Raw genomic sequence first — 6,238 nt, forward strand, 5'->3', positions numbered from 1 at the left:
TTTCTGGAAATCTGCAATGGGATACTTCTGAACGCAATGAAGCTTAAGGTAACAAACGAAATATCCTCAGTTGAAAAATAGAAAGAAGCTTTCCTAGAAACTTCTTGGTGATGTGTGAATTCATCTCAAGAGTTACACTTATGTTTCCTGCAACAATCCATTATCACTGTTTGTGAGGAACCTGAGAAGGACTTCTTTGGATCATTGAGGCCTACACTGAGAAATAAAATATCATCAGTTCAAAACGTGAAAGAAGCTTTCTGAGAAACTTCTTTTTGATCTGTGAATTCGTCTCACAGAGTTACAGCTTTGTTCGCGGGAAGAAATTTGCTAACACTCTTTTCGTGAATCTGCAAAGTGAGATTTGGGAGCCCATCGTGGCCCATGGTGAAAAAGGAAATATCCTCAGATAAAAACTAGAGAGAAGCTTTCAGAGAGATTACTTTCTGATGTGTGACTTCATCACACAGAGTTCCACCGTTTCTTTCTTTAAAAGTTTGTTAATCTTTTATCCTGTGTTCTGCAAATTGATATTTGTGGAGCTCATCGAGGGCTATGGTGAAAAAGGAAATATCCTCAGATGAAAACTGGAAAGAAGCCTTCTGAGAACTGCATTGCGATGTGTGAATGCAACTCACAGAGTGACACCTTTCTCTTCAGTGTTCAGTGTGCTAACACAATTTTCTGAAATCTGCAATGGCATAATTCTGAACGCAATGAAGCTTATGGTGACAACGGCAATATCCTCAGTTGAAAACTAGAAAGAATCTTTCTTAAAAAACTTCTTGGTGATGTGTGAATTCATCTCACAGAGTTACCTTATGTTTCCTGCAAGAGACCATTATCACTGTTTCTGAGGACCCTGAGAAGGACTTCTTTGGATCGCATTGAGGCCTACGCTGATAGAGGAAATATCATCAGTTCAAAACGTGAAAGGAGCTTTCTGAGAAACTTGTTTGTGATCTGTGAATTCCTCTCACAGAGTTGCAGCTTACTTCTCAGGAAGCAGTTTGCTAACACTCTCTTCTTGGAATCTGCAAAGTGAAATTTGGGAGCCCATATGGGCCCATGGTGAACAAGGAAATATCCTCAGATAATAACTAAAGAGAAACTTTCTGAGAGATTGCTTTCTGATGTGTGACTTCATCACACAGTGTTCCACCGTTTCTCTTTTTAAAAGTTTGCTAACTCTTTTATCCTGTGTTCTGCAAAGTGATATTTGGGGGCTCATTGAGGGCTATGTTGAAAAAGGAAATATCCTCAGATCAAAACTGGAAATAAGCCTTCTGAGAAACTGAATGGCGATGTGTGAAGGCAACTCACAGAGTTACACGTTTCTCTTCAGTGTTCAGTTTGCTGACACAGTTTTCTGGAAATCTGCAATGGGATACTTCTGAACGTAATGAACCTTACGGTGACAAAGGAAATATCCTCAGTTGAAAACTGGAAAGAAGCTTTCCTAGAAACCTCTTGGTGATGTGTGAATCCATCTCACAGATTTACACTTATGTTTCCTTCACCAGTCCATTATCACTGCTTTTGAGGAAACTGAGAAGGACTTCTTTGGATCGCATTGAGGCTTACGCTAATAAAGGTAATATCATCAGTTCAAAACGTGAAAGAAGCTTTCAGAGAAACGTCTTTGTGCTCTGTGAATTCCTCTCACAGAGTTACAGCTTAGTTCTCAGGAGCAGTGTGCTAACACACTTTTCGTGGAATATGCAACGTGAGATTTGGGAGCCCAGAGGGGCCCATGGTGAAAAAGGAAATATCCTCATTTAATCGTTAGAGAGAAGCTTTCTGAGAGATAGCTTTCTGATGTGTGACTTCATCACACAGAGTTCCACCCTTCCCTTCTTGGAACAGTTTGCTAACTCTGTTATCATGTGTTCTGCAAAGTGATATTTGGGAGCTCATTGAGGGCTATTTTGAAAAAGGAAATATCCTCAGATGAAAACTGGAAAGAAGCCGTCTGAGAAACGGCATGACGATGTGTGAATGGAACACACAGAGTTACACCTTTCTCTTCATTGTTCAGGGTGCTAACACAGTTTTCTGGAAATCTTCAATGGGAGAATTCTGAACGCAACGAAGCTTAGGGAGTCAAAGGAAATATCCTCAGATGAAAACTAGAAAGAAACTTTCCTAGAAACTTCTTGGTGATGTGGGAATTCATCTCACAGAGTTACACTTATGTTTCCTGCAACAGTACATTATCACTGTTTTTGAGGAACCTGAGAGGGACCTCTTTGGATCGCACTGAGGCCTACGCTGCTAAAGGAAATATCATCAGTTTAAACGAGAAAGAAGCCTTCTGAGAAACTTCTTTGTGATCTGTGAATTCCTCTCACAGAGTTACAACTTAGTTCTCAGGAAGCAGTTTGCTAACACTCTTTTCATGAAATCTGCAAAGTGAGATTTGGGAGCCCATAGGGGCCCGTGGTGAAAAAGGAACTATCCTCAGAAAATAACTAGAGAGAAGCTTTCTTAGAGATTGCTTTCTGATGTGTGACTTCATCACACATAGTTCCACCCTTCCCTTCTTGGACCAGTTTGCTAACTCTGTTATTTTGTGTTCTGCAAAGTGATATTTGGGAGCTCATTTAGGTCTATGGTGAAAAAGGAAATATCCTCAGATGGAAACTGGAAAGAAGCCTTCTGAGAAACTGCATTGCGACGTGTGAATGCAACTCACAGAGTTACACCTTTCTCTTCAGCGTTCAGTATCCTCACACAGTTTTCTGTAAATCTGCAATGGGATACTTCTGAACGTAATGAAGCTTATGGTGACAAAGGGAATTATCCTCAGAAGAAAACTTCGAAAAGCTTTCTTAAAAAACTTCTTGGTGATGTGTGAATTCATCTCACACAGTTACACTTATGTTTCCTGCAACAGTCCACTATCACTGTTTTTGAGGAACATAAGAATGAATTCTTTGGATCGCACTGAGGCCTACGCTGATAAAGGAAATACCCATCAGTTCAAAACGTGAACGAAACTTTCTGAGAAACTTCTTTGTGATCTGTGAATTCCTCTCACAGAATTACAGCTCAGTTCTCAGGAAGCAGTTTGCTAACCCTCTTTTCGTGGAATCTGCAACGTGAGATTTTGGAGCCCATAGGGGCCCATGGTGAAAAAGGAAATATCCTCAGATAATAACTAGAGAGAAGCTTTCTGAGAGATTGCTTTCTGATGTGTGACTTCATCACACAGAGTTCCACCTTTCCCTTCTTGGAACACTTTGCTATCTGTTATCTTGTGCAAAGTGATATTTGGGAGCTTATAGGGCTATGGTGGAAAAGGAAATATCTCAGATGAAAACTGGAAAGAAGCCTCTGAAAACTGCATTGCGATGTGTGAATGCAACTCACAGAATTACACGTTTCTCTTCAGTGTTCAGTGTGCTAACCAGTTTTCTGGAAATCTGCAATGGGAGACTTCTGAACGCCTGAAGCTTCGGTGACAAAGGAAATATCCTCAGATGAAAACTAGAAAGAAGCTTTCCTAGAAACTTCTTGTGATGTGTGAATTCATCTCACAGAGTTACACTTCTGTTTCCTCCAACAGTCCATAATCACTGTTTTGAGGAACCTGATAAGACTTCTTTGGATCGCGTTGAGGTCTGCGCTGATAAAGGATATATCATCATTCAAAACGTGAATGAAGCTTCTCTGAGAAACTACTTGGTGATCTGTGAATGCCTCTCACAGTGTTACCAGCTTAGTCTCAGTAAGGAGTTTGCTAACACTCTTTTCGTGGAATCTGCAAAGAGAGATTTGGGAGCCCACACTGGCCCATGGTGAAAAAGGAAATATCCTCAGATAATAAGTAGAGAGAAGGTTTCTGAGAGATTGCTTTCTGTTGTGTGACTTCGTCACACAGAGTTCCACACTTCCCTTCTTGGAAGAGTTTGCTAACTCTGTTATCTTCTGTTCTGCAAAGTGATATTTGGGAGCTCATGGAGCGCTGTGGTGGAAAAGGAAATATCCTCAGATGAAAACTGGAAAGAAGCCTTCTGACAAACTGCATTGCGATGTGTGAAGGCAAGTCACGGAGTTACAACTTTCTCTTCAGTGTTCAGTGTGCTAACACAGTTTTGGAAATCTGCAATGGGATACTTTTGAACACAATGACTCTTACGGTGAAAAGGAAATATCCTCAGATGAAACCTTGAAAGAAGCTTTCCTAGAAACTTCTTGGTGATGTGTGAATTCATCTCACAGAGTTACACTTATGTTTCCTGCAACAGTCCATTATCACTGTTTTTGAGGTAACTGAGAAGGAATACTTTGGATCGCATTGAGGCCTACGATGATAAATAAAGTAGCATCAGTTCCAAACGTGACAGAATCTTCCTGAGAAACTTCTTTGTAATCGGTGAATTCCTCTCAGAGAGTTACAGCTGAGTTCTCTGGAAGCAGTTTGCTAATACTATTTCCGTGGTTTCTGCAAAGTGAGATTTGGGAGCCCATAGGGGCCCATGGTGAAAAAGGAAACATCCTCAGATAATAACTAGAAAGAAGCTTTCTGAGAGATTGCTTTCTGAGGGTTGACTTCATCACACAGAGTGCCACCCTTCCCTTCTTGGAACAGTTGCTAACTCTGTTATCTTGTGTTCTGCAACGTGATATTTGGAGGTTATTGTGAGGTCTATGTGAAAAAGGAAAATACCCTTAGATGAAAACTGGAAAGAAGCCCTTCTGTGAAACTGCATGCTAGGTGTGAATGCAATTCACAGAGTTACATCTTTCTCTTCAGTGTTCAGTGTGCTAACACAGTTTTCTGGAAATCTGCAATGGGATAGTTCTGAACGCAATTAAGCTTACCATGACAAAAGAATTATCCGCAGATATAAACTAGAAAGAAGCTTTCCTAAAATCTTCTTGGTGACGTGTGAATTAATCTCACAGAGTTATACTTTTGTTTCCTGCAACAGTACATTATCAATGTTTTTGAGGATGTAAGAAGGACTTCTGTGCATCACATTGACGCCTATGCTGATAAAGGAAATATCATCAGTTCAAAACGTAAAAGAAGCTTTCTGAAAAACTTCTTTATGATCTGTGAATTCCTATCACAGAGTTACAGCTTAGTTCTCAGGAAGCAGTTTGCTAACACTCTTTTCGTGGAATCTGCAAAGTGAGATTTGGGAGCCCATAGGGGCCAAGGGTGAAAAAGAAAATTATCATCAGATAACAACTAGAGAGAAGCTTTCTGAGAGATTGCTTTCTGATGTGTGACTTCATCACACAGATTTGCACCCTTCCCTTCTTGAAACAGTTTGCTAACTCTGTTATCTTGTGTCCTGCAAACTAATATTTGGGAGCTCATTTAGGGCTATGGTGAAAAAGGAAATAATCTCAGATGAAAACTGGACAGAAGCCTTCTGAGAAACTGCATTGCCATGTGTGAATGTAACACAGAGTTACACCTTTCTCTTCAGTGGTCAGTGAGCTAACACAGTTTTCCGGAAATCTGCAATGAGAAACTTCTGAATGCTATGAATATTAGAGTGACAAAGGAAATATCCTCAGACGAAAACTAGAAAGAAGCTTTCCTAGAAACTTCTTGGGGACGTGAATTCATCTCACAGAGTTACACTTATGTTTCCTGCAACAGTCCATTAACACTGTTTTTGAGGAAACTGAGAAGGACTTCTTTTGACCGCATTGAGGACTAGCTGATAAAGGAAATATCCTCAGTGCAAAACGTGAAAGAAGCTTTCTGAGAAACCTTTTTGAGATCTGTGAATTCCTCTCACAGAGTTACAGCTTAGTTCTCAGGATGCAGTTTGCTAACACTGTTTTCGTGGACTCTACAAAGTGAGATTTGGGATCCCATAGTTGCCCATGGTGAAAATGGATATATCCTCAGATAATAACTAGACAGAAGCTTTCTGAGAGATTGCTTTCTGATGTGTGACTTCACCACACAGAGTTCCACCCTTCCCTTCTTTTAATAGTTTGCTAACCCTGGTATCATGTGTTCTCGAAAGTGATATTTGGGAGCTCATTTAGGGCTATGGTGAAAAAGGAAATATCCTCAGATGAAAACTGGAAAGAAGCCTTCTCTAAACTGCCTTTCGATGTGTGAATGCAACTCACAGGGTTACACGTTTCTCTTTCTTGTTCAGTGTGCTAACACAGTTTTCTGGAAATCTGCAATGGGATACTTCTGAACAGAATGAATCATACGGTGACTAAGGAAATATACTCGGATGAAATCTAGAAAGAAGTT

Source organism: Rhinopithecus roxellana, chromosome 11, assembly GCF_007565055.1.
Source record: "Rhinopithecus roxellana isolate Shanxi Qingling chromosome 11, ASM756505v1, whole genome shotgun sequence".
Lineage (NCBI taxonomy): Eukaryota > Metazoa > Chordata > Mammalia > Primates > Cercopithecidae > Rhinopithecus > Rhinopithecus roxellana.